The sequence below is a fragment of the Globicephala melas genome, chromosome Y (assembly GCF_963455315.2).
Source record: "Globicephala melas chromosome Y, mGloMel1.2, whole genome shotgun sequence".
NCBI lineage: Eukaryota > Metazoa > Chordata > Mammalia > Artiodactyla > Delphinidae > Globicephala > Globicephala melas.
The window spans coordinates 3,182,297-3,203,561 of record NC_083336.1 but is presented as its reverse complement, the minus strand read 5'-3'; positions in this window follow the sequence as shown (position 1 = coordinate 3,203,561).

Here is a 21,265-nt window from a genome sequence, read left to right as displayed (position 1 = left end):
GTTGTTTCTTCCAATCCAGGAACATGGTATATCTCTCCATCTGTTTCTATCATCTTTAATTTCATTCATCAGTGTCTTATAATTCTCTGCATACAGGTCTTTTTTCTCCTTAGGTAGGTTTATTCCTAAGTATTTTATTCTTTTTGTTGCAATGGTAAATGGGAGTGTTTTCTTATTTCACTTTCAGATTTTTCATCATTAATGTATAGGAATGCCAGAGATTTCTGTACATTAATTTTGTATCCTACTACTTTACCAAATTCATTGATTAGCTCTAGTAGTTTTCTGGTAGCATCTTTAGAATTCTCTATGTATAGTATCATGTAATCTGCAAACAGTGACAGCTTTACTTCTTGTTTTCTGATTTGGATTCCTTTAATTTTCTTTTCTTCTCTGATTGCTGTGCCTAAAACTTCCAAAACTATATTGAATAATAGTGGTGAGAGTGGGCAATCTTGTCTTGTTCCTGATCTTAGTGGAAATGCTTTCAGCTTTTCACCATTGAGGATGATGTTGGCTGTGGGTTTGTCATATATGGCCTTTATTATGTTGAGGAAAGTTCCCTCTTGGCTACTTTCTGCAGGGATTTTATCATAAATGGGTGTTGAATTTTGTCGAAAGCTTTCTCTGTATCTATTGTGATGATCATATGGTTTTTCTCCTTCAATTTATTAATATGGTTTATCAATGTGATAATATGGTTTATCACATTGATTGATTTGCATATATTAAAGAATCCTTGCATTTCTGAAATAAACCCCACTTGATCATGGTGTATGATCATGGTGTATGATCCTTTAATGTGCTATTGGATTCTGTTTGCTAGTATTTCGTTGAGGATTTTTGTATCTATGTTCATCATTGATATTGGCCTGTTTTCTTTCTTTGTGACATCCTTGTCTGGTTTTGGTATCAAGGTGATGGTGACCTTGTAGAATGAATTTGGGAGTCTTCCTCCCTCTGGTATATTTTACAAGAGTTTGAGAAGGATAGGTGTTAGCTCTTCTCTAAACGTTTGATAGAATTCGCCTGTGAAGCCATCTGGTCCTGGGCTTTTGTTTGTTGGAAGATCTTTAATCACAGTTTCAATTTCAGTGCTTGTGATTTGTCTGTTCATATTTTCTATTTCTTCCTGATTCAGTCTTGGCACGTCGTGCATTTCTAAGAATTTGTCCATTTCTTCCAGGTTGTCCATTTTATTGACATAAAGTTGCTTGTAGTAATCTCTCATGATCTTTTGTATTTCTGCAATGTCAGTTGTTACTTCTCCTTTTCCATTTCTAATTCTATTGATTTGAGTCTTCTCCCTTTTTTTCTTAGGGAGTCTGGCTAATGGTTTATCAATTTTGTTTATCTTTTCAAAGAATCAGCTTTTAGTTTTATCGATCGTTGCTATCATTTCCTCCATTTCTTTTTCATTTATTTCTCATCTGATTTTTATGGTTTCTTTCCTTCTGTTAACTTAGGGGTTATTTTATTCTCCTTTCTCTAATAGCTTTAGGTGCAAGATTAGGTTGTTTATTCGAGATGCTTCCTGTTCTTAAGGTAGGCTCGTATTGCTATAAACTTCCCTCTTAGAACTGATTTTCCTGCATCCCATAGATTTTGGGTCGTCATATCTCTATGATGTTTCTAGGTATTTTTTTATTTCCTCTTTGATTTCTTCAGTGAGCACTTCGTTATTAAGTAGTGTATTGTTTAGCCTCCATGTGTTTATATTTATTACAGTTCTTTTCCTGTAATTGATATCTAGTCTCATAGCATTGTGGGTGGAAAAGATACTTGATAAAATTTCAATTTTCTTAAATTTACCAAGACTTGATTTGTGACCCAAGATATGATCTATCCTGGAGAATGTTCCATGAGCACCTGAGAACAATGTGTATTCTGTTGTTTTGGGATGGAATGTCCTATAAATATCAATTAAGTCCATCTTGTTTAATGTATCATTTAAAGCTTGTGTTTTATTTATTTTCATTTTGCATGATCTGTCCATTGGTGAAGGTGGGGTGTTAAAGTCCCCTATTATGAATGTGTTACTGTCGATTTCCCCTTTTATGATTGTTAGTATTTGCCTTATGTACTGAGGTGCTACTATGTTGGTTGCATAAATATTTACAATTGTTATATATTCTTCTGGATCGATCCTTTGATCATTATGTAGTGTCCTTCTTTGTCTCTTCTAATAGTCTTTATTTTAAAGTCTATTTTGTCTGCTATGAGAATTGCTATTCCAGCTTTCTTTTGGTTTCCACTTGCATGGAATATCTTTTTCCATCCCCTTACTTTCAGTCTGTATGTGTCTCTAGGTCTGAAGTGGGTCTCTTGTAGACAGGAAATATATGGGTCTTGTTTGTGTATCCATTCATCCAGTTTGTGTCTTTTGGTGTGAGCATTTAGTCCATTTACATTTAAGGTAATTATCGATATGTATGTTCCTATTCCCATTTTCTTAATTGTTTTGGGTTCATTTTTGTAGGTCTTTTCCTTCTCTTGTGTTTCTTGCCTAGAGAAGTTCCTTTAGGAGTTGTTGTAAAGCTGATTTCGTGGTGCTGAACTCTCTCAGATTTTGCTTATCTGTAAAGGTTTTAATTTCTCCATCAAATCTGAATGAGGTCCTTGCTGGATAGAGTAATCTTGGTTGCAGGTTTTTCTCCTTCCTCACTTTAAATATGTCCTGCCAGTCCCTGCTGGCTTGCAGAGTTTCTGCTGAGAGATCAGCTGTTAACCTTATGAGGATTCCCTTGTGTGTTATTTGTTGTTTTTCCATTGCTGCTTTTAATATGTTTTCTTTGTATTTAATTTTTGACAGTTTGATTAATATGTGTCTTGGCATATTTCTCCTTGGGTTTATCCTGTACGGGACTCTATGTGCTTCCGGGACTTGATTAATTATTTCCTTTCCCATATTAGGGAAGTTTTCAACTATAATCTCTTCAAATATTTTCTCAGTCCCTTTCTTTTTCTCTTCTTCTTCTGGAACCCCTGTAATTCGAATGTTGGTGCATTTAATGTTGTCCCAGGGGTCTCTGAGACTGTCTTTAGTTCTTTTCATTCTTTTTCCTTATTCTTCTCTGCAGTAGTTATTTCCACTATTTTATCTTCCAGGTCACTTATCCATTCTTCTGCCTCAGTAATTCTGCCATTGATCCCATCTAGAGTATTTTTCATTTCATTTATTGTGTTGTTCATCATTGCCTGTTTCATCTTTAGTTCTTCTAGGTCCTTGTTATATGTTTCTTTCATTTTGTCTATTCTATTTCCAATATTTTGGATCATCTTTACTGTCATTATTCTGAATTCTTTTTCAGATAGACTGCCTATTTCCTCTTCATTTGTTAGGTCTGGTACATTTTTATCTTGCTCCTTCATCTGCTGTGTGTTTTTCTGTCTTCTCATTTTGCTTATTGGACTGTGTATGGGGTCTCCTTTTTGCAGGCTGCAGGTTCGTGGTTCCCACTGTTTTTGGTGTCTGTCCTCAGTGGCTAAGGTTTGTTCAGTGGGTTGTGTAGGCTTCCTGGTGGAGGGAACTAGTGCTTGTGTTCTGGTGGATGAGGCTGGATCTTGTATTTTGGTTGGGAAGTTCCACGTCTGGTGGTGTGTTTTGGGGTGTCTGTGGACTTATTATGATTTTATGGAGCCCCTCTGCTAATGGGTGGGGTTGTGTTCCTGTCTTGCTAGTTGTTTGGGATAGGGTGTCCAGCACTGTAGCTTGCTGGTTGTTGAGTGAAGCTGGGTGCTGGTGTTGAGATGGAGATCTCTGGGAGATTTTTGCCATTTGATATTTTGTGGAGCCTGGAGGTCTTGTGGACCAGTGTCCTGAAGTTGGCTCTCCCACCTCAGAGGCACAGCACTGACTCCTGGCTGCAGCACCTAGATCCTTTTATCCACACGGCTCGGAATAAAAGGGAGAAAAATTAGAAAGAAAGAATTACTAGAAGTAGAAAGAAAGAAAGAAAGAAAAAGAAAAGAAAGAAGGAGAGGAGGGAAGGAGGGTGGGAGGGAGGGAGGAAGGAAGGAAGGAGGGAGGGAAGGAAACAAGAAGAAAGAAGATAAAGTAAAATGAAGTAAGAGAAAATATAATAAATGTATTAAAAAAAATAATTATTAAGAAAAAAACATTTTAAAAAAACGGATGGATAGAACCCTAGGACAAAAGGTGGAAGCAAAGCTATACAGACAAAATCTCACAGAAAAGCATACACATGCACACTGACAAAAAGAGGAAAAGGGGAAAAAATCATAAATCTTGCCCTCCAAGCCCACCTCCTCAATTTGGGATGATTCATTGTCTATTCATGTATTCCACAGATGCAGGGTGCATCAGATTGATTGTGGAGCTTTAATCCGCTGCTTCTGAGGCTACTGGGAAAGATTTCCCTTTCTCTTCTTTGTTCTCACAGCTCCCAGGGACTCAGCTTTGGATTTGGCCCCGCCTCTGTGTATAGGTCGCCGGAGGGCGTCTCTTCTTCGGTCAGACAGGATGGGGTTACAGGAGCAGCTGATTCGGGGACTCTGGCTCACTCAGGCCGGGTGGAGGGAGGGGCACGGAGTGCAGGGCGAGCCTGTGGCGGCAGAGGACGGGGTGACTTTGCACCAGCCTGCCTGAGGCGCACCTTGCGTTCTCCCGGGGGAGTTGTCCCTGGATCCCGGGACCCTGGCAATGGCGGGCTGCACAGGCTCCCCGGAAGGTGGCTGTGGAGAGTGACTTGTGCTCGTACACAGGCTTTTTTTTGGTGGCAGCAGCAGTCTCAGCGTCTCATGCCCATCTCTGGGGTCCGCGCTTTTAGCCGCGGCTCGCGCCCGTCTCTGGAGCTCCTTTTAGCAGCGCTCTTAATCCTAATGCATCATTTCTTAAAACATATATGATAAATGGAGCTATAAATTGCAAAGTATATTCACCTTTATATTTACCTATGTAAATATATTTACTAGTGGTTTGTTGTTTTCCATATAGCTTCAAATTACATATTGTCTTTTTCCTTTTATATAAACCCCAAAGACCCCTGGAATATTTCTTGTAGGGCAGATCTACTAGCAAAGGACACTCTCACAATTTGTTTATCTGGTAATTTCTTAATTTTCCTTCCTTTTGAAGCATGGTTTTACTGGATATAGAATTTTGGGTACAGTTTTTTCTACAAAATTTTTTTGACTTCCATAGTTTCTGATGGCTTTTAACGTTAGTGAGGATCCATTGTAAGTGAATTCCTTCTCCCTTACTGCTTTTAATGCTATTTGAGCTGTTGAGAGGGAGATGGTAATTAAGAAATATCAGGATGTTCTCATATTTTAATTTCAGTTTCGTTCACCATTAATCTGGTGTTTTCAAGTTTCTGATTGGATTCTACAATTCCAAAAAATTGATACTGATAGCTTAGTCATTGCTTTAATGCAAGGAAATGGAGTTTCAGGGTTCCCTTCTTGCACTTTTGCTAAGTCTTTCAAGTTTCGTCTTTTTTCAGATACTTTCTTCTAGTATTTATCTCTATGAATGTAATATGCTTATGCTCCTTTTTTGATTTATCCTTTAGGCATCATAGACTTCCATTTCTGATTCTCTAGTCTTTCTTTTGTTGTACTTTTCTCATCTTAATTCTTGAATGTAATATAGTATTATTTTGTCATGTGTATGTAATTAAGAGTCATTGCAGTACCATGTAAAAACCTAATTAATTTTTCCTTTTGAATTTTTTCCTTATGTTAGTAATTAACTCATTTTTGTATTTCCACTGAATATCATGATGACCTTGGTTGTTGGTTTCTAAATAATTCTCCACCCAGATATTCAATTGGTTTACATTTATTTCTGTTGGCTTCAATTCCAGTGTACTTCATTTTTATCTGATGTACATTTTTGTTTTGAGGCTTAGTGTATAATTGACATTCTGGCATTTTCTTATAATTGAAGTTAAATTCTCCATTAAACTTATGGTGATTTTACTTACTCTATGATAATAATAAACTCAGGAAATTTTATTTTTCAGAAATTTGGTAGCAACATAATTATTAATCCAGTGAAGGATAAGACAATGGTGCAAGGAATTCTGGATTTTAAAGATAAGATTGACTTTATCATTGAAAACTCTTTTCTGAATAATGGGAAGTTTATTGTTTCTATGAAAGAAGCTTTTGAAATATTTATTAACAAAAGACCTAACAAACCAGCTGGACTTTTCAGTATGGTTTCCAGTTTTGTGCAAGACAAGTATTTAAAATGTTTTTTCTGATTCATTTTAAGTTATGTGACAAAAATGAGATTCAACCTCCTAATTTATCATAATATTGGAAGATAGATTATCAGTGATTGTAAGGAAGTATTTATCTCAGGGTGTTTTTTCACAAGACATTATCCTGTTGTTTAATTAGTGGTAACACAGGACTTTGGAATCTTCTGTGCATTTAGGTTATTATAAAACTAGTAATTTCTTTAATCCATACACAAGACACATACTTTTATAGATAGTCTCATTTCTTTTTATAGTTCTTATTTTAGAACAAGTAAAAGATTTTCTTATTCCCACAAAACTTAATGATTTTGTAGTGTATATATGTCTCTGTCACTCTCTCATATATACATTACCAAATGTAAAATAGGGTTTTATCTCTAAGATATTTTGTTAGCTGCAAAGACTGACAGTTTTAATTCTTCATTTTTAATTTGAATACAATTTATTTCTGTTACTTGTCTGATTGTTCTGGCTAGGACTTCCAATATCATGTTGAATAAGCTACTGCAAGTGGGTATCCCTTGTCTTGTTCGTGATTTTAGAAGCTTTGATCTTTTCACAGTTATAATGTTAGATATACGTTACTCATATATATTGCCTTTATTATGTTGAGGTACATTTCCTCTGTACTCACTTTATTCAGAGTTTTTGTCATACGTGGATTTTGAATTTTGTCATTTTTTTCTGCATCTGTGAGATGATCATATGGTTTATATCCTTCATTTTTGTTAACCTGTGTACCACAGTGATGATAATTAGTTGTTGAACCAGTCTTGCCTGACGGCAAATAAATCCCACTTGACCATTTTTTGTGATATTTTTAACGTACTGTTGAATTCAGTTTGCTAGTATTGTTCAGGATTTTGTGTCTGTATTCATCAGGGATATTGTCCTAAACTTTTTATTTTTTGTGATTTCACCTGATTTTATATATGGCTAATACTGGCCTCATAAAATGATATGGGAGTGCTCCTTTCTCTTCTGTTTTTTAGTTGAATTTGAGAAGGATTGGTATTATTTCTGTAAGTATTTGCTGTAATTCCCTTGTGAAGGCTTCTTGTCCTGTACTTTTATTTCTTGGGAGGTTTTTGATTACTTCTTCAGTGTTCTTACTAGTTATTGGTCTGTTTAGATTTTATTTTATTTTTTTGTTTCTAAACATTTATCCACTTCTTCTATGTTGTCAAATTTGTTGATGTTTTATTGTTAATAGTAGTCTCTTGTGAAATTTTGTCTTATAGGATATAATGAATGCTTCCTATTTTATCTGATTTTATTTCTTAGTCCTTTCTTTTTTTGTTGAGTTTATAAAAAAGTTTGTAAGATTTTTTTTCAGAGAACCAGCTCTCATTTTCATTGTCTCTTTTTGTTGTCTTATTATTGTCTGTTTCATTTAATTCGGTTCTGATTTTTGCTATTTTTGTCTATAAATTTTGGGTTTCTTTTGTTCTGTTTATAGTTCATTTGGTGTTGTTATATTGTTTACTTGAGAAATTTTGTGGTTTTTGATGTTGGCATTTATTTCTATAATTGTGTTCATCTGACTTCTTTTACTTCATCCCATAAGTTTTGGTATGTTGTATTTCTATCTTTATATGTCACAATGTACTTTTTTTGTTGTTTTTGTTTCTTCCTTGACCTACTGGTTGTTCAATAGCATGATTTAAAATATCTATATATTTACAAATTTTCCAGTTTTCTACCTGCAGTTGATTTCTAGTTTTATACCATTTTACTCAGCAAAGATGCTTGATTGTTTTCAGAGTTTTAAGTGTATTAAGACTTTGCTTTGTAGCCTAACATATGATGTATCTTGCAGACTATTACATGTGCACTTAATAAGGATGTGTATTCTGTTGCTTCTGGATAGAATGTTCTGTATATATTTGTTAAGGCCATCTGGATTATCATATCATTATCTTATTGATTTTTGTGGAGATTTCATTTATGAAAGTGGAGTATTAGAGTTCCCCTCCTATTATTGTATTGCTCTCTAATTCTTATTTTATGTCTGTTAATATTTCTGTATACATTTAGGTACTCTTTTAGGTTATGAACCTTATCATTCAGTCCTGCCCAACCTCTTGGGTTTCTCTCACACTTTGCAGTTGTCCCAGCAACTTATTTTAATTTTTAATGGCTTCCAGTAATTGAGAGATTGCCCAGATCTCTCAGTTTCTCACAGGGGAGCATCTCAGTCAGCACCTAGGTTCAGGAAGATTGGAAGTCAGACTCTTAGACAGGAGCTTGTAATGAATGCAAAATAGTTCTCTAAGACCACCAGTGTCAGTCTCAGTAAGCAGCAGAGCCAGGTAATCAAGTGGTATACCTTGGGAAGCAGATGTAAAAATCTGGTTCCCAAGCAACTGAACAAGTCCTTTGCCTGGGGTATCCTGAGGCTGGTACTGTTTCACTGTAGGATAGGTAAACCCCAGTGCTAATAGACTACATGGAGGACTCCAAAATGGTGTTTGTCAACACCATTGTCCTCATAAATGTGCTTCTAAAAATGGCTTCTGCCATTGTCTCTGTCCTTAGGTGGTGTCCCTTTTGCCTCCTGCCTCACCAAGAGTTTCTTCAGGATCAGCGAGTGGGTCTGAGCCAGAGTTCTTTCAAATTACTGCCTTTGTTCTGGGACTTGGAGCACGTGTGAATTTGTACTTCCTTTTAAGAGCTGAGTCTTTTTTTCCCCTGTCTTCCTCCTCTCCAAATGCAAGAGGTGGCCTTCAAAGCCAGTCACTCTGGGTGGGGAGGCCATTTTCCTGGTTCCAGATCCCTGGATTGGGGAGCCCTATCAATGGCTCAGATACCTTTCTTATTGGGGAGAAACTCTGAAATTGTTATTATTCTCCTGTTTGTGGGTCATCTACCTGGGGGTATGGGTCTTGACTATACTGTGTCCCCTCCCCTCCTATCCATCTCACTGAGGTTTCTTCCTTACATCTTTATGTGAAAAAGATCTTTTCTGCTAATCATCAGGTCATTTTCAGAGATAGTTGTTTCATAAATAACAATTTTGGTGCTCCTGTGGCAGGAGGTGAGCTCAGGGTCTTCTACTCTGCCATCTTGGCCATACCTGCTGTTGCATGTTCATTGGATTTCACATAAAATAATGTTGCCAAGTCCAATGTAAAGGAGTGTTTTCCCTATATTTTAGTCTAGGATTTTTACAGATTTAGGTCTTACATTTAATTCTTTAATCCATTTTAAGTTCATTTTTCTGAGTGTTGTAAGGTAATGGTTCTAATTTCATTCATTTTATGTGGTTATCCCATTTTCCCTACAATACTTATGAGAAACTGTTCTTTACCATTAAGTGTTCTTGGATCCCTTATAAAATATTGGTTGACTGGACATGTGGATGTTTATCTGGAATCTTAATTCTGCCCACTTTGTGTCTTTTTAGTTCAGTACCATAATGCTTTCATTACCATAGCTTTATAGTATTCTCTGAGATCAGGATGTCTGATGCCTGTAGGTTTCTTTTTTATTCTCTGAATTGTTTTGGTTATTTGGGGTCTTCGGTGACTCTATATGAATTTGGTGATTGTTCTTCCTAATTCTCTCAAATATGCCTTTAGAATTTTGGTAGGGCTTGTATTAAATGTGTAGATGGTTTGGATGATATGAGCGTTTTAACAATATAATATTTCTTATTCCTGAACATGGTCTTTCCATTTGAGCCTTGTTCAGTTTATTTCACTAAAATCTTATAAGTTTTTTTTTCATATCTTTCACTTAATTGATTAAATTTATTCATAGGATTTTCACTTTCTTTGGTGCAAATATTGGATGATACTGTTTCCTTTAATTCATTTTTAGGTATTTCATTGTTAGGGTAGAATGATACAACTTTTCTCTATATACAAGCATGTCTCAGAGATACTGCAGTTTTAATTGCAGACAACCATAATAAAGTGAATATTGAAATAAAGCAAGTCACAATATTTTTTTTGGTTTCCTAGTACATATAAAATTTATATTTACACTCTAGAGTAGTACACAATAACATTATGTGTAAATAAATCAATGTATGTATCTTAATTTAAAAAATATTTTATAGCTAAAAAATGCTAACCATCACCTGAACCTTCAGTGAGTCATAATCTTTTTGCAATAGTAACATCAAAGATCACTAATCACAGATCACTATACCAAGTATAATAAGATGAAAAAAGTTTGAAATATTGTGAGAATTACCAAAATATGACACAGAGACAGAAAGTGAGCAAGGGCTACTGGAAAAAATTGGTTCCAGTAGACTTACTTCATGTACAAAACTTCCATATGTAAAAAAAAAAAAAAAAAAAATCACCACGTCTCTGAAGTGCAATAAAGTAAAGCACAATAAAATGAAGTATGCCTGGGGCTTCCCTGGTGGCGCAGTGGTTGAGAGTCCGCCTGCCGATGCAGGGGACACAGGTTCATGCCTCGGTCTGGGAAGATCACACATGCCGCGGAGTGGCTGGGCCCGTGAGCCATGGCCATTGAGCCTGCGTGTCTGGAGTCTGTGCTCCACAACGGGAGAGCCCACAACAGTGAGAGGTCCACGTACCGCAAAAAAAAAAAAAAAAAAAAAAGTATGCCTGTACTGACTTCATATCCTGCAATTTTACTTAATTTGTTGATTAGTTCTAGCAGTTTTTTGTTGGGTCTCTAAGATTTTCTATATACTAGTTAATGTCATCTGCAAATAAAGAAGATATTACTTCTTTCTTTGTAACTTGGATAGCTTTTATTTTATTTGATTGCTCTAGCTAGGACTTCCAGTCCTGTGTTGAATAAGGGTGGTGAGATTTGCACCCTTGTTTTTTATTTATCTTGGGGCAAAAGCTTTCAAACTTTCACCATTGTGAAAGTTGTTTCCTTGTCATATATGGCATTGTAATGTTACAGTATGTTCTTCAGTAATTTGTTGAGAGTTTTTATCATGAATAGATATTTAATTTTGTCAAATGTCTTTTCCTGCCTCTTACTGAGATGATCGTATGATTCTTAACCTCTCATTCCATTAATGTAAAATGCCATATTTACTGATTTGTGCATTGAGCAGCATCTTTGATCCCAGGGCTCAATCCCACTTGATCATAGTAAATGATCTCTTTTAGCATGCTACTCAATTTGCTTTGCTGGTATTGTATTTTGAATTTTTGCACATATATTCATCAAGAATATGATCTTCAATTTCTTTCTCTTTTTTTTTTGTAGTATCTTTATCAGATGATAGTATCAGGGTAATATAGCCTCAAGAATGAGTTTGGGCATATTCTCTCTTCTTCAGTTTTTTGGAAAAGTGTGAAAAGGACTGGTGCTAATTCTTCTTTAAATATTTGGTAGAATTTTCCAGGAAAGCCATCTGTTCCTGGGCTATTTTTTTTTTTTTTGAGGTTTAATTACTGATTCAATCTTGTTAGTTATTTTCTGTTCATATTTTATTTGTCCATGATTTAATTTATCAGTTTTATATTTCTAGAAATATATCTATTTCTTCAAGGTTATCCAACTTCTTGGTATATAATAGTCATCTCTTATGATCCTTTGTTTCTTGGGTATCTTTGGAAAGTCATGACTTTTATTTCTGGTTTTACATGTTATTCTTTTTTTCTTAGTTTAGCTAATGGCTTGTCAATATTTTTTAATATTTTCAAAAACCAGTTCTTAGTTTAATCGATTATTTATTTATTTAGTCTGTATTTCATTTATTTCTGCTCTGATTTTTTTTTTAACATCTTTATTGGGGTATAATTGCTTTACAAGAGTGTGCTAGTTTCTGCTTTATAACAAAGTGAATCAGTTATACATATACATATGTTCCCATATCTCTTCCCTCTTGCGTCTCCCTCCCTCTGCTCTGATATTTGTTATCTCCTTCCTTCTGCTAATTTTTGGTTATTCTAGTATGTTATTCTTTTTTAAAGTTCCTTCTGCTATATAATTAGTTGATATTTGGGATCTTTCTCTTTTTCTAAATATACACATTTATCACTAATATCATCACTCCAGGAGCTACTCTTACAACACTCCATAAATTTTAGCAAATTGTGTTGTCATATTAATTTGTTTGTGAATATTTAAAATTTTCCCTTTGATTTCCTCTTTGACACATTTATTTTTCAGTAGAGTTTAATTAATTTCCACATATTCCTAATTTTTTTAGCTTATCTCCTGTTATTGATATCTTGTTCTATGTCATTGTGCTCAGAAAAGATTTCAGTCATAATAAATTTGCTAAGGCTTGTTTTGTGACTTATCATATCATCTTGAAAAATACATTCTACATGTATTTGAAAGAACTGTGTAATATCCTGCTATAGATTAAATATATGTAATATATGTAATATGTTTTAATATGTATATGTGTTTATTTCCATAAAATATATAACATGTCATTTAACATATATATTTTACATAATATTACATATATACGCACACATATACTGGTGTATGTGTGTGTGCATTAGGTCCATTTAATCTGACTGTGGTTCAAGTTCAATGTTTCCTTGTTAATTTTCTGTCTGCATGTTATTTTTTCCATTTCTAGGGGTGGTATTGAAGCACCTACTATCATGGCATTGTTATCCATTTCTTCCTTTGATCTATTAGTAAACATAGGTAATCTGATAAATTCTCGTGTGCTTATATATTTACCATCGTAGAATTCAATCTATCTATATAGAGTATTTTTTAACACAACAAAGGTTTATTTTTTTTAATTGTTTAATTAATTTTTATCGGAGTATAGTTGGTTTACAATATTGTGTTAGTATCTGCTGTACAACAAAGTGAATCAGTTATTCATATAAATATATCCACTCCTTTTTGTAGTTCCTTCCCATTTAGGTCACCACAGAGCATTGAGTGGAGTTCCCTGTGCTATACAGTAGGTCCTCACTAGTTATTTTATACATAGTAGTGTATATATGTCAATCCCAATCTCCCAATTCATCCCAACCCCCATCCCCTTTAGTATCCATACATTTGTTCTTTACCTCTGTGTCTTTATTTCTGCTTTGAAAATATGTTCATCTGTACCATTTTTCTAGATTCCACATATATGCGTTAATATACAATATTTTTCTCTATCTGACTTAATTCACTCTGTAACAGTCTGTGGTTCCATCTACATCTCTGCAGATGACCCAGTTTCATTCCTTCTTATGGCTAGATAATATTCATTGTATATAAGTTGCTCCTATGTCCTGGCTATTGTAAATACTGCTACAATTAACTTTGGGGTGAATGTATTTTTGAACTACAATTTTCTTTGGATACATGCCCAGGAGTGGAATTGCTGGGTCATTTGGTAGTTGCATTTTTATTTTTTAAAGGAAACTCCATACTGTTCTCCATAATGGCTGTATAAATTTACATTCCCACCAATAATGTAAGGGTTTTCACATTTCTCCACACCCTCTTCGGCACTGTTGTAGATTTTTTGATTATGGACATTTTGATCAGTGTGAGGTGATACCTCATTGTAGGTTTGATTTGCATTTCTCAATAATTAGTGATGTTAAGCATCTTTTCATGTATTTGTTGGCCATCTGTATGTCTCCTTTGGAGAAACGTCTATATAGGTCTTATGCTCATTTTTTGATTGGGTTGTTTGTTTTTTTGTTTTTAATATTGAGCTGCATGAGCTGTTTGTATGTTTTGGAGATTAATCCCTTGTCAAATGCTTCATTTGCAAATACTATGTTGAAAAATAGTGGTAAGTGTGGACATCCTTGTCTTCTTCCTCATCTCAGAGAAAAATGCCTTCATTTTTTCACCATTGAGAATGATGTTCGCTGTGGGTTTGTCATACATGGCCTTCATTACGTTGAGGTAGGTTCCCTACGTGCCTACTTTCTGGAAAGCTTTTATCATAAATCTATTTCAAATTATATCAAAAGCTTTTTCTGTATCTGTTGAGATGATCATATGGTATTGATTTTTCAATTTATTGATATGGTGTATCACACTGATTTATTTGCAGATATTGAAGAATCCGTTCATCCCTGGAATAAATCTCATTTGAACATGATGTATGATCATTTCAATGTGTTGTTGGATTCTGTTTGCTAGTATTTTGTCCAGGATTTTTCCTTCTATATTCATCATTGATATTGGCCTGTAATTTTCTTTTTCTTTTTTTCTGTTTTTAGGGTGTCCTTTGTCAGGGTGATGGTGGTCTCCTAGAATGAGCTTGGAAATGTTCTTCCTCCCAATTTTTTGGAAGAATTTCTGAAGGATATATGTAAACTCTTCTTTAAATGTTTTATAGAAATCACCTGTGAAGGCATCTGGTATGGACTTTTGTTTTGGGGAGAGTTTTAATTACAGTTTCATTTTCAGTACTTGTGACTAGTCTGTTCTTATCTTCTATTTCTTCCTCGTTCATTCTTGGAAAGTTTTACCTTTCTAAGAGTTTGTCCATTTCTTCCACGTTGTCCTTTCTTTGTTGTTTTTTTGGCACAGAGTTACTTTAGTCATCTCTTATGATTCATTGTATTTCTGCAGTGTTTTTTGTAACTTCCTCTTTTCCATTTCCAATTTTATTGAGATGACTCCTCTCCCTTTCTTTCTTGATGAGTCTGGCTAAAGGTTTATCAATTATTTTTCTGTCTTCTCAAGAAACATCTTTTAGTTTTATTGATTTGTGCTATTGTTTTCTTTGTTTCTATTTCATTTATTTCTGTTCTGATCTTCATGATTTCTTTTCTTCCACTAAATTTGGGTTTTGTTAGTTCTTCATTCTCTAGTTGCTTTATATATAAGGTTAGGTTGTTTATTGAGTTATTTCTGGTTTCTTTAAGTAAGAATAATATTGCTATAAATTTCCCTATTAGCACTGCTTTTGCTGTTTCCCATAGGATTTGGGTCATCTTGTTTCCATTGCCATTTGTTTCTAGGTATTTTTTGATTTCCTCTTTATTCCTTCAGTGATCCATTGAGCACTTAGTAGCATATTATTTAGCCTCTATGTATTTGTGTTTTTTACAATATTTTTCCTGTAATTGATTTCTTTTTAATTTTTTTAACATCTTTATTGGAGTATAATCGCATTACAATGGTGTGTTAATTTCTGCTTTATAACAAAGTGAATCAGCTATAAGTATGCATATATCACCATATACCCTTCCTCTTGTGTCTCTATCCCACCGTCCCTATCCCAGCCATCTAGGTGGTCACAAAGCACTGAGCTGATCTCCTTGTGCTGTGTGGTAACTTCCCACTAGCTATCTATTTTACATTTGGTAGTGGATATATGTGTATGACACTCTCTCACTTTGTGCCAGCTTACCCTTCCCCCTCCCCTTGTCCTCAAGTCCATTCTCTGTGTTTGTGTCTTTATTCCTGTCCCATGCCTAGGTTCTTCATAATCTTCTTTTTAGATTCCATATATATGTGTTAGCATACGGTATTTCTTTTTCCTTTCTGACTGACTTCACTCTCTATGACAGTCTCTAGGTCCATCCACATCATTACATATAACTCAATTTCGTTTCATTTATGGTAATATTCCATTGTATATATGTGCCACGTCTTCTTATCCACTCATCTGTCCATGGACACTTAGGTTGTTTCCATATCTTGGCTATTGTAAATAGAGCTGCAATAAACATTGTGGTACATGACTCCTTTTGTATTATGGTTTTCTCAGGGTATATGCCCAGCGGTGGGATTGCTGTGTCATATGGTAATTCTATTTTTAGTTTTTTAACACACTTCCATACTGTTCTCCATAATGGCTGTATCAATTTAAATTCCCACCAACAGGGCAAGACGGTTCCATTTTCTCCACATCCTCTCCAGCATTTATTGTTTGTAGATTTTTTGATTATGGCCATTCTGATCAGTGTGAAGTGATACCTCATTGTAGTTTTGATTTTCATTTCTCTAATGATTAGTGATGTTGAGCAAACTTTCAAGTGTTTGTTGGCAATCTGTATATTATATGTTCTACATGAACTTGAGGAAAAAAAGTGTATTCTGCTGCTTTTGGATGGAATGTCGTAAAAAAAATCAATTAACTCTGTGTTGTCTAATGTTTCATTTAGGACTTGTGTTTCCTTATTGATTTTCAGTATGGCTTTACTGATATGTAATACCTTAGTAGTGCCAACTTATTTTTTGATTCTGATTCTTCTGTAGTTCCATTGTTACTTTCCTCTCTTCTTGTCTGTTTTCTTGGCTTTTCCATGTTGATATACTCTGATGCTCTTATCTTTTTCTTTTGTAATTCTAGCATAGAATTTTGCTTTGTGGTCCCTGTGAGACTTGCAGATAGCATGTTATAGATGTAACAATGCATTTTACATTGATAGTAACTTACGCTTGATTGTATGCTGAAACTATGTCCTCCTACTCTGTTTTACTTTTTTTGTCACAAGTTACCTACTCGTTGTATATTCATTGTCAAATGATAGTATCTATAGTTAGCTTTTGCATTCTTTCCCTTTAATGATTGTATTATGTTCAAGATTTTAAGACAACAACATATTACAAACTTAGCAATTTCCCAATCTGCCTATATATTTACCTTTACCAGTGTGTTGTATATTTTTTATGTTTTCATGGTAGTAATTGAAATTCAGCTTCGAGAATTTCTTTCAGGATTTCTTGTAATGTAAGTCTCAATGGTGATTAAATCCTTCACTTTTTTTTTGGGGGGGGGGAAATTTTCTTCATTTTTGTGAAGGACAATTTGGTTAGAAGTTTTCATGTTTCTCCAGCAATTTGAATATATCATGCCACACTCCCCTTGCCTGTAAGTTTTCACCTGACAGATCTGCTAAAAGCCAAATGAGGTTTCCTGTGTAAGTTTCTATATTTCTCTTGATGCTTTTGTAATTCTGTCTTTGCCATTGATTTTTGACAGTCACACCTACTGTGTCTTGTAGAGGATTGTTTTTCTTTACCATTTCCAAGGTTTGTCTATACTCCCCAAACAAAATAAAAATACAACTACATATGGAAAAATTTTCATGGAAAACTAACTAGAGACTCACAGAAGAACTCCTATACAAGCAAAGCTGCAAAAATATTTCCATGTAACTAGGAAGGACAGAAAAAATGCATAGGGTCCAGACCTCCACTCTTGGGAGGATTCTGAAAGGAAGGAATGGTCCACATGGGAGGAGCCTTGCCCTTGGGAGTGGAGTGTGTAGAGACACACACTGGGTGTCCTAGTCCTGGGGTCCAGCATGGAGAAGACAAGCTCCCTTGGCTTCTGGCAGAATTTATGTTACAGCTTGAATGGCTGGAAAATCCTAAACTGTACTCAGGAAGAGAATGTGGTTGCTGGCCTGCCAAGAATCAGTGCAAAGAGAGCTTTGCCCTGGTGGCTGCCACCTAGCTACACTACCCAATTTAAATGGTAAATACCACAGCCCTTCACATTCTTTTCTTCCTTTTTTCTTTCTTTCTTTTTTTTTTTTTTTTTTTTTGTGGTACGCGGACCTCTCACTGTTGTGGCCTCTCCTGTTGCGGAGCACAGGCTCCGGATGTGCAGCGTAGGCTCAGCGGCTATGGCTCATGGTCCTAGCAACTCCGTGGAATGTGGGATCCTCCCAGACCGGGGCACAAACCCGTGTCCCCTGCATCAGCAGGCGGACTCTCAACCACTGCACCACCAGGGAAGCCCATCCCCTTCACATTCTTCATCGGAGCTTGGTGCAGGATCTGGTCCAGCTTGGCCATGGTAAAAGATTCAGTCTAGATACACAGAGAGAACATAGAGGCATAGGTTTTGCTTCAAGTGGGGTGGCAGTGTCCATTGTCAGCACTTACTCAACTGGCATGGAGAACCAGCATGCTTCATTCCCTGCTCCCACCAAAGTATAACAGAGTCACAGAGAAAGAAAACAAATTAATGACTACCAGTGAAGAGAGGAAGGAGGGAAGGGGCAAGATAGGAGTAGGGGATTCATAGGTACAACCTATTATGTTTCAAATAGATAAGTTATAAAAATATATTGTACAACTCAGGGAATATAGTCAATATTTTCTAATAACTATACCTGGAGTATAATCTTTAAAAATTGTGAGTCTCTATGTTGTACAACTGTAACATATAATATTGTACATCAACTATATTTATATTTTACAAAAGGACCACAGTAGATAACTATTTCTCCTAAATTTACAGACACATAAATTGTTAAGTGACTTAAAAAGGCAGAGGAAGTACTCTCAATGAAAAAGCAGGCAATAAAGGGGGATACCATTTGACTGACCATGTGTACCAGAATTGTGTCCACCTTAACCCTCCTCAGCCCAGTCAAGCACGTGTGCCCCAGTCAGCCACTGGATTTTCCCCCTCTCACCTGGGTGGGGAACAGATTCCTGAGAGTTGCTCATATACAGGGGTGGGGCCAAAACCAAAGCTGAGCTAGAAGGGCTGTGCAACTAAGGAAAAGGAACAGAAGTCTGTCTATACACCTGAATAAGCTATGGATTAAATCCTGGTCATTGGCTTTGTAAACCCTACATCTGTGGGATATCTGAATGGACCATAAATATTCCCACAACGGAGACCAGTCTAGCTTTAGCAGCTGTGTAATTTGTGGGCAGGTACATGCGGCAGCTGGGCCAGGTCAGAGTATGATCTGCACCCACAGTGCCCAGAGCAGGTCCAGAGATCTACCTAGAAGTATTGGAAGGACTCCTGGGGAGGCAAAATTTGGCTGTGGCTCAGTATGTGGGAAAGGACACTGACAGCAGAGGCTCCAAGAATAATTATCATTGCTTCATTTTGTTCTGTAGTTGTTGTTCTTTTATTTCTTTAAAATTTTTATTCATTTATTTTTGTTTTATTTTACTAACATTTTTAATATAGTTTTCACTTTTCAGTGTTTATTTTTCTATTTTGTTGTTTGTGTTTTTTTATTTTTTAGTATGTTTTATCTTTTTTCTTTTATCAACTTTTTTGAGTTTCTTTTATGTTTTCTTTGCATTTTTTTACTTTGCTTGCTGTTTTTGATTTTATTGGTTTGTTTTTATTGTTTGTTTCCTTTTGAGGGTACTTTTGTTGTTTCACTGTTTTCTTTTCCAGCAATTTTTGTTTGTTTTTGTTTTTTTTATAATCTTTTCTTTGTTTTTGTAATTTTTTTTTATTCGTGTTGTTTCCTTTTGTTTTTGCTATTGTCTTGGGGTTTACTTGTTACTTTTCTTTTGTTTTTTGTTTATTTTTTGGCTGTTGCTGTGGCTTGTGGAATCTCGGTTCCCCAAACAGGTGTCGGATCTGAGACCCCAGTGTGGGAGCACTGAATTCAGGATAATGGACAGTCAGAGAATTCCTCGACCCAGAGAATATTAACCATTGTGTGCTCTCCTGGAGGTCTCCATCTCAGCATCAATACCTGGTTCCATCCAACTGCCTGCAGACTCCAATTCTGGATGACTCAGAACAGAAAACCTGCAAGACAGGCATGCAGACAAATGCATCAGTAGACAGGCTGTCTAAATATGTACTAAGCTCAGAGACACTCCAAAGCAACCCTCTCATGCAATCCTGCCCAAAAGAAGGGCATGACTCAGCTATACCCAAGAGAGCAAAGGCACCAGTCACTCCCACCAAGAAGTCTACACAAACCCCTGGACAAATTTCACCCAAGAGGGGGCATAAAACAGAAGCAAGTAGAACTATGATCCTGGAACCTGTGAAAAGGAGAGTACAAACACAGTGATTAAACAAAATGAAATGACAAAGAAATATATTTCAGACAAGGGAGCAAGGTACAAACCCATAAGACCAAATAAATGAAGAGGTAATAGGCAATCTACCTAAAAAATTATTCAGAATGATAATAGTAAACATATTCAAAGAACTCAGAAAATTAATGGAGTCACAGATTGAGAAGATACAAGAAATGTTTAACAAAAACCTAGAAAAAATTAAAAGAGAGTGTTGAACCACACAAAAACAAATAAAAAATACATTAGAAGTCATCAATAGAAAAGAAAAACTGATGAAGAAAAATGGATAGATGAGTTGGAAGACACATGGTAGAAATAACTGCTGTGGAACAGAATAAAGAAAAAGAAAATGAAAAGAAATGAAGACAGTCACAGAGACTTCTGGGACAACATTAAATATACCAACATTCAACTTACAGGGGTCCCAAAGAAGAAGTGAAAGAACAAGGATCTGAGAATATATGAAGAGATTTTTGGTTGAAAACTTCCTTAATATGGGAAAGTAAATAGTCACCCAAGTCCAGGAAGCACAGAGAGTCCCATACAGGATAAATTCAAAGAGAAACATCACAAGGCACATATTAATCAAACTAACAACTATTAAATAAAAAGAATAAATATTAAAAGCAACAAATAACATACAAGGGGATATGCTTAAGACTATCAGATAATTTTTCAACAGAGACTCTGCAAGCCTGAAGGGAGTGACATGATATAGTTAAAATGATGAAAGCAAAAAACCTACAACCAAGATTACCCAGCAAGAATATCTTTCAGATTTGATGGAAAATTAAAAACTATACAGACAAGCAAAGGTAATAGAATTCAGCCCCAGCAACGACTGTACAACAAATGATAAAACAATTTCTCTAGGCTGGAAATGAGAGAAAATCACATACAAAAACAAACCCAAAAATATTAATAAAATGGTAAAAGAAGCATACATATCCATAATTCCCTTAAATGTAAATGGATTAAATCCTCCAACCAAAAGACACAGAGTGGCTGATGGATACAAAAACAGACTTGTATATATGATGTCTACAACAGACCCACGTCAGACATAGAGACACAGATTGAAAATGAAGAGATGGAAAAAGTTTTTCCATGCAAACATAAATGTAAAGAAAAGTGGAGTAGCAGTACTCATATCAGAAAAATATAGATTTTGAAATAAAGACAGTCATAAGAGACAAGGATGGATACTACCTAATAATCAAGGTATCAATCCAAGAAGAAGATATAAAAATTGTAAATATTTAGGCACCCAACATAGGAGCAACTCAATATACAAGGCAAATGCTAACAGGCATAAAAGGCAAATCAACAGTTACACAATAATAGTAGGGGAC